General features: G+C 44.7%; 1 pseudogene; it reads right to left on the bottom strand.

The window, feature by feature from the left end:
* Nucleotides 1–8,152: 8,152 nt before the first annotated feature.
* On the bottom strand, nt 8,153–8,288 carry LOC112426323 (U2 spliceosomal RNA; annotated as a pseudogene).
* Between the last annotated feature and the right edge of the window lie 544 nt (nt 8,289–8,832).

Genomic DNA, 8,832 nt, shown 5'->3' with positions numbered 1-8,832 from the left:
GAAAGTCTTTAGTGCAAAGAAAGATGCAAAGGGCAGAAAATCAGCTTAATCCCACAATCCCAAGGAACACATTGAGAATATATTTGTCTGCGTAATCCAGTCATTTCCCAGACTCATGTGATGGTGCTTTGGGTGGAGTGGGAACCAGAATTTGAATGACCAGATGAACAGAATTAGATGAGAATCCTTTTTCTGGTTGTCTCTTTGCAGCTTCTAAGAAGTGAAGTCTCCTGACTCATCCACATTTGAGTTTGGACATATGCTAATGGGACTAATGAATTTTGATAGCTTGGATGGTGGTCCAGTTTTGGGGACCCCCATGATGGGGGATGGTGTCTTGCATGCTAAACCAGATGTCTGACAGCATCAACATCACAGGGAGAAGGAGCTCTGGGTACTGTATATTGAATACTAGAACCTACCCTACCTCACAGTAGGGCTTTTTAAAAATATGTGTTTTCTGGAAAGTCATAGCTGTCAATTGAAGGGGAGACATCTCTGAACTCGAATGCTTTAGGGGCTTAAGCAGCTTTGCTGTGTGACCCCTCTAAGTGAGTGTGATGCAGAGAGCATGTCATTCATTTCTTCTAGTTGATGATAGGACTTGCTGGCCACCAGGAGCTGGTGCCAGGAGAGATTTGGAGCTCTGGAGGATGGTGGATTTTCAGCTCCAGCAGCATCAGTAAGGAAGCAGCACAGTTTCAGTGCAAAGAGCTGCAAAATTCCAGCCTTCCTAGCCTCATGGCACCTGGGTCTCTTTCACAGATGCACACAAACAGTCTTGGAGCCGGAACTGGCCTCCAGAAATGTCGACCAGTTGTCATCCTCACTAGCAGTCTACCGGTGTTTATTTCTCTTCCGCTTTTGCCAGCTCTGGACATTCTCACTAAAAAATAAAACAGCAAATCCTGCATGGTTTTACGAAGTCTCTTTACGCATGCATACGTAGAAGCCGAAGGGTCCCGAAGCCGTTCTGATTGGGCAACAATGTGGAAGACAAATGATGTCAGTCACATTATGGGGCGTGGCCAACCGACTGCCATCCTGCTTGAGAGGGCCAAGCAAGCTGCACACATTTTAATGTTCACTTGGGAGAGCGCTCCTCTCTTCCTCTTCAATTACCCAGCATGGCTACGTGGTGCTTTTCACTCACCAAGGCCTGGAGGTTAATTACTCCACACGGTGCCTTTTACCAGCAGGAGGTGTGCCTTGGCAGTCCTCAGCCCTGCACGTGGCCTGCCCAGATGGGTGGCACATCCCGCCCTCGCTGGCTGCTGGGTTTCAGTTTGTTTTTGTTTATGTTGGTTCTGTTTCAACAGAGCCTACAGATGTGGTCAAACTGGAAAGGGGGTGGGGGACTAGAAGCAAAGGGGGGAAATAAAGGCGCCAATCATTTCTGATATCATCTGATCTGACCAGAACTTTTTGAAGGGGGTAGTGAGAAAAGCCATGCTTGGTCTGGGCCTCTGCAGCTTTCTGTTTTTGGTCTTGTCCCCATTCCAGCCAAAGAGTGGGAAGCCCGGGCACTGGGGCTCACCTTAAAGAGCCCCCACAGAGCTTGCTTGAAGCAGCTCTGATTTCCAGGCCACAGGCAGGAATGGCTTGGTTCATTGGCCTCTTCTCCTCTTGGGGCTCCATGGGACTGGCTTAGTCCTAATGAGAGCTGGCAGACAGAAAGGGAGCAGGGTTAACAGAGAGCTGACTGCCCCTCTCCACGCAGACTTTTCACCTGGCTGGTAAAACCCGTCCCAATTAGCTGCCACAGCAAGACTGAGCCTGGAGCTCACAGCCCATCCTGTCACCTGCCTTCCCTGGTGGTGGAAGCAGAAGCAAGACTGGGGGGGAATGACGAGTGGGTGGGGGGCTGTAGGCTGGGGGTGTGTGGGAGGACCCAGTTCCGGGAAGAGGCTGCACATTCTCTGGGGTTTCCACAAAGCCCTGGGGATCTCTTGTGGGACAAACCCTTGCCCCAGCAGGCTTGGGGAGGAGCAATGAAAGAGTTAAGTCCCCCACTTCTTCACCCACCTCCCTGCTCCCCTATGACTGTTCCAATGGCTCCCCTCTTCCTTGTGGGGCTCCTGCGGCTTCCACAGGGAGCCAGGCAGGGCCCTGCCCCTGGCTACATCTGTCAAATGCAAATAGTTGCTAAAGTTATTTAGTGTGTCCTCACGGCTCCTTTTTGTCACTGGTGTTCCCTAGGCAACCGCTCCTGGAATGCAGTCAACTTCTAGAGGTTCTTCACAGGCAGGAATAGAAAATGGCTCTTGCTCACTTCTTGTTTGGGGTCTTCTCTGAGTGGGATCCTTACACTGGGAACTAGAGTCCTTGTTTTCTTATTTGAAAAGAGGACAGAGAGAGAAACCTGAGCAAATTGCCCTCTAGAAGTGGAGGAGGTGGAAATTCAGGATCCCTTTGCTACTTTCTCTGGATGGAGGTGACCAGGGCTACAGAGAATGGCCTTCAACATGTTTATTTCCTTCTGCCAAGACCTTCCCACAGGAGCGACCTTCCCACAGAGCAAGAGAGGTTTCTCTTTTCTTTCTAAAGATTATATAGATCAGTCAACTTTATCTTAAAGCTGTATTTCTCATATAAGCAAAACATTTCTTATAAAAATTTAGAAAATACAGATAAAGTATAAAAAAGGGAAAAATCCCTATACACATTTCCCATAATCCCATCATCCAGAGATGATCACTCTTAACATTTTTATTACATGCTTATATTTGTATAAAAGTCTTATACAATTTACCCCCAAACTCAATGGTTTTACAGTGGTTCTCAGAAATTTTTGGTCTCAGGACTCTTTTACACTTATACAGTCATTAAGGACCTCAAAGAGCTTTTGTTAGGTCAGCTATATCTATCAATATTTACTGTATAGGAAATTAAAGCTGAGACAATTTTAAAATGAAGAATGCACACACATGTATTCTATTAACTTTCAAAGCAATAATGGTATTACACATCATATAACCTATGGGAAAGTCCACTGTACACTCATGAGAGTGAACAAGGCAAATAGCATGCTAGTAGTATTACCAAAAGAGTTTGGACTTTGCAGACCCTCTACTAGGGCCTTAGGGACTCCCCAGGAGTTCCCAGACCCCACACCATGCTTTGAGAACTGATTTTAAAATATTTAGAATTTACTATTGCTTATGAGACCTCTGGTTAGCTGGAGGGCTATTTTGATCTTGACTGAGCTCACTGGTGTGTCTATAATCAAGTGTGGCAGGTGGGTGGCTCTGCTGAACTTGGTGACTCCCTTATGTATTTGAGGGTTAGCTGGTTAGAGTCAGATCGAAGATGGCCTCAGCTGAGACTGCTAAGTTCTCCTCCATGGGGTCTCTCATCCTCCAGTGGGCTAGCCTGGGCTTGTGCACACGTCAGTGTCAAGATTTTGAGAGCTGGAACAAGAGCGAGAGCAAGAAGGCTAGGAGGGTGGGGAGGGGGAAGAGAGAGACAGAGAGAGTGCAGGAGTGCTCATGGCTTCTTGAGGTCTGAGGACAGGAGCACTGTCAGTTTCTCTATATTCTGTTGACCAAAGTGACTCACATGGCCAGGAGATGCAAAATAGACTCTACCTCTTTTTGGGAATCGTGGCAAGTCACATTACAAGGGGCATGGATAAGGGGAGGGGAATAATTGTGGCTATTTTTGCAGTCTACCACATACCTTATGTTTGCTTAATGGCTGCATTCGTTTCCATTGAATGGACATGCTATAATTTATTCAGTCCTGATGGCTGGACATCGAGGTTGATTTTAATTTTCTCCTAATACGAATGAGGCTAGAATGAGCATTCTTGTGCATGAATTCCTAGAAGGGAAACTGTAGCAACAAAAGGTACGAGCTCTGTTAAGGTTCTCCATCCATTCTGCCAAATCTCTCTCCAGAGAGCCCACACTAGTTTATGTTCTCACCAGCAAAGGAGGAGACTGCCTGTTGAGAGACTGATTGCTGCAAGTGTGTGTGTGTGTGAGATCAATCACTTGTTAAAAACTGTTCTTTACGCCAAGTGTAGACAAGGCCTGTGGTCCTCAGTAATTAATTCTGCGGAGTGAAGAGCTACTCTTCAGCCTCCTTCACAGAAATGGCCACAGCTTGAAGAGACTGCTGGGGAGGAGGTTTGTTGGTAGACTGCTGGTTCTGAGTCCATCTATGGGCACCACTTTCCTTTCTAGCCCCTCACTGATCTTAAATAGTTATTTGTTAGAGATTCAAGATGCATCTCTTCCCAAGAGAACAAGAACTATCTTTTTTTAAAACAAAAACTAAAACAAAAACTGTTTCCCTTGGGGAAACAGTTTGACCTTGGTCGTGTGATGGTGAGGCTCTGTATACGGGCCAGTTGACTGAGGGCAAAATCCACAAATCTGAAGTTATCCCTGTGTGCCTTACCCACTCATATGGTTTGGCTGTGTTCCCACCCAAGTCTCATCTTGAATTGTAGCTCCTATAATCCCTATGTGTCATGGGAGGGACCTGGTGAGAGGTAATTGAATCACAGTGGGGGTCTTTCTTAGCTGTTCTCATGTTAGTGAGTCACATGAGATCTGATGGTTTTATAAGGGGGAGTTCCCCTACACAACCTCTCTTGCCCGCCACCATGTAAGATATGACTTTGCTCCTTGTTTGCTTTCCACGATGATTGTGAGGCCTCCCCAGCCATGTGGAACTGTGAGTCAATTAAATCTCTTTCCTTCATAAATTACCCAGTCTCCGGTATCGTCATTAGCAACGTGAGAACAGACTAATACACCCACTCTTCCCACTGTTCCACCCCATGATTCCTAGTGTCCACAAGTCAACAAACTGCTTAGTCCACATGGCCCTGTATGATGTTTTGCTTTATTTCTTCTTTATTTCTTACCATGCCCCTTATGTCTTCTCAGACCTGTGGCGCTGCAAGCCCCTGCTCACTAGTTTCCAGAAGAAACCCTGTTGAATAGTTTTCACTGGACGCCTCTGCTTCTGCTATTCCCTCAGGCAGAATTCCTATTCCAACCCTCTCTTTTTTCCATCCTTCATCTAGCTAATTAATAAGCATCCTTCAAAATCCAGCCAAAGGAACTCCAAACGTTCACTTGTGAGGCTGTGTTGAGACTCTCAGTCCCTGAATTGACTCATCTAGTAACAGCAGCTCTGGAGGAGATGTGGGAACCCTAGTTCTTGCTTTATCCTAGCTGTGTGACATTTAGCAGGGCAAGTGACCTCTCTGTGCTACAGTTTTTCTCTTCTCTAAAATGAAAATTACATTAGACTCATGTTTCATTTCCAGTTACTGCATTAATAGAAGTATGTGCCATTGTAATTGCTACTAATGCAAAACAAGAGTTTTTTTTTTTTTTTTTTTTAAAGTCCTACCTTGTGTTTCCTTGAAAAGCAGAGGATAAGACAAGGGTTTGTATGCAGATAATTTATTTTGAAGAAGTAATTTTTAGGAAAGGGTGTTGGGGGCTGGGGGAGAGGGCAACAGGGATTGCAGTCCAATTTAGGTGCATTAATGAATGCGATACCAATGTGGGCCTGGGTCCCTCTGAGGAGCAGTAGAGAATGCACCTCAGCATGCTCTACTCAAGACACGGAAGACTTAAATATTTTTCCCCAAACAAGTGAAGCACCGTTGGGTTGCCACAGCTCTGGAGGGAACAAAAAGGTGGGCTGTAAGAGTGTGAAATGGTGCATAAAAGATGTCAGACCCAACGCTAAAGTCTACCTTTGCATCCCTGAATCCCGACCTCTAAGCACTGTGCCTGGCATGGAGCGGGCATTAATCCACATAATAAATGTGGAATGGAGGGAAAAGTTCCTGCTGTATTTGTTCATGGCCCTCAGCCACTGGTTACAGTGGGGAGATGTTTATCTTCTGCCTTTTCTTATTCTATGGTATTCATGTCTCTTCGGGGACTGGAAGGAGAAGCTGCTCTGCTTATGGGATGACGTTGGTCAGGCTGACCTCGGTGATGGGGTTGGGTTAGGTGAGGGCTTTTTCAGTTGTATACTCCAGGCACCTTGTGGAAAAAGCTGCAAGGTGGGTAAGGTGACCTGGGTGGATCAGGAGACATTTCTTCTTCCTTTCCCATCTCCCATCCTTCCTTTGTTTCCTGTGCTCCATTTACTCTGAACCTAATACCTGAGAAACATCTGAAATAGCAGCAACCAGCCTTTGCAAAGCACGACATTTGGCAAAATGTGTTCCATGGAATTCCAGTTCTGTTCTCCTCCTTCTCATCAACCAGAGCAATTGCACTTTTGCCTCTTTTATATACTGAGATTGCATATGTGTATCAGCTGGGATTTCGGTGCAAGCAACAGAAACCAACTTCTTTAACTAAAAAGAAAAGAAATCTATCGGAAGTGTTATGCAAACCAGAGGTCTATGGCCAAAGAAGTTCGGGAAACAGGGAGTTGAGCAAAGTCCATAGGTTTATCTACTGGGGGACTTCTCAGGATCTTTAGTCTGCTAATACAAATCTCCAAGAGAGAAATATCTTTTGCAAAGTTTTCCAAATTTATTACCTCAATTCCAAGATGTGCTGATTGTAAGATGTATCCAGAGTTAGTAATAGCCTTCCAGGGTTCAAACCAAAAGGAAACACTATCACATCAGGTGTGCAAATTGATTTTAAGAAGCAACTTGATTTCATAACTTTGTTTGTTTGTTTTAAGGCACCATATGCAGAATACTTACTATGTGCCAGACACTACTTTGAGAGCTTTTAAATAAAATGACTCACTTAATCCTGTCTTTTGAGGTGGATGTGGGGCCTGAGAATGCACTTCTCAGATCTCTTATTGCAAGAGCATAATTGACCAAGGGCCCTGGTTGCTGCATTCTAAATCCACCTCCACATTGGGCAGGGGCCTTGCTTTCACAGGCTGCTCTCAGCCAATGACTGAGCATGTCAGGGATACTGATGTAGGTCCCTTCCAGGGAGATGCAGGGCTCCTTTGATGGTTGACTTTGTCTCAAAACTTCCTCAAAACTTTGCCAAAACTTTCCTAGAACTGCACTGCAATGGAAGGCTATTTCTACCCAATCTTCTTCCTTCCCTTTCTTTTTTTTTTTTTGTAGGAATTAGGTCTACATTTGAGGTTTCACAACTTTTCCAGCCTCCTCTGACTTCTCCCCATACTCTTTCACAGGTGTTTCCCCAAACAAATGTCTTGCACGTCTAATCTCATCTTGAACTAACACAGTTGGATCTTTTCTTTCATTTCTAGTTTATAGATGGAAAGTTGAGGACCAGAATGGTTAAGTACCTTGCCCAAGATCAGATGGCTAGTAAGTGGCAGAGCTGATCATCAAACCAAGGTAGTCAGATTTCAGGGGACTTGTTATTCACTTCATGACACAGCCTTGCACTTACTATTAATACATGAAAAAGCAAGAAAGTGCATCCTAGGATCTAGGAAATTAGAGATTTTATTAAGTGACTCATTGTTTTTAAAACTTTTATTTTAGGCTAAGGTATACATGCACAGGTTTGTGATACAGGTAAACTCATGTCACAGGGGTTTGATGTACAGATTATTTCATCACCCAGGTACTAAGCCAATAGTTATTTTTTTCTGATTCTCTCCTTCCTCCCACCTTCCACCCTCAAGTAGGCCCCAGAGTCTGTTGTTCCCCTCTTTGTGCTCATAGATTCTCATCATTTTGCTCCCACTTATAAGTGAGAACATGCAGTATTTGGTTTTCTGTTCCTGCATTAGTATTGCTGAGGATAATGACTTCCAGCTCCATCCATGTCCCTGCAAAGTACATGATTTCATTCCTTTTTATGGTTGCATTGTATCCCATAGTGTATATATATCACATTCTCTTTATCCAATCTATCATTGATGGGCATTTAGGTTGATTCCATGTCTTTTCTATTGTGACGAGTACTGCCATGAACATATGCATGCACATATCTTTATGATGGAATGATTTATATTCCTTTGGGTATATACCCAGCAGTAGGATTGCTGCGTTGAATGGTAGTCCTGTTTTTAGGTCTTCGTGGAATTGCCACACTACTTCCTACAATGGTTGAACTAATTGACACTCCCACCAGCTGTATATAAGCATTCCCTTTTCTCCACAACCTCACCGCTATCTGTTATTTTTAACTTTTTAAAAGTAACCATTCTGACTGGTGTGAGGTGGTACCTCATTATAGTTTTGATTTGCATTTCTTTAATGATCAATGATATTGAGCTTTTTCTCATATGCTTGTTGGCCACATTGATAAGAGCAGATATTACACTTGATCTTAGCCAAAAGGCTGTGAAGCAATGGGACTCATTTTTTTACAGAACATCTTGTCGGTGTAGGATGCTGGGAGCTATGCCTTGGGAAATGCTGGCAGAGTACTTTGAGATGTATATCTGTCACTATGACCTGAAGGTGTCATGGTACCAGTGTGCCTACATAGGCCAGCGGACTGGAAGACCAGAGATGAGGAATGGGTCTGATGCCGTGAAGGAGCCCTCCAAGGCTGTCTGTCCTGCTGCTGCTGTTTATTGTGACCTGGGAGAAGTACAGGAGAGACCACTTTATGTCCTTGATCTCTGCATGGCCCCTGAGTTTCACTGTGGTGTCTCCTTGTCTCCCATATTCTGGTGAGGCAGCTACCGTGGTGTGGTAGAAAGGCCGTTGCTCTGGGAATAGAAGACCATCACTAAGCAGTGCTGAGATCTTGGCGAATCAGCAGACTTCTCTTGCTTAGCTTTCCTCGCTTCTACAAAGAGGATGGGATGAGACCAAGGGTTTCACACTAAGTTCTTTGAGGCCTTGGTGGCACTCTGGAGATAACAGGGAGGCTATTGTTAGGGGTATGA

The sequence above is a fragment of the Macaca nemestrina genome, chromosome 2, assembly GCF_043159975.1.
Source record: "Macaca nemestrina isolate mMacNem1 chromosome 2, mMacNem.hap1, whole genome shotgun sequence".
Lineage (NCBI taxonomy): Eukaryota > Metazoa > Chordata > Mammalia > Primates > Cercopithecidae > Macaca > Macaca nemestrina.
This window is presented reverse-complemented; position numbering and strand designations above follow the sequence as displayed.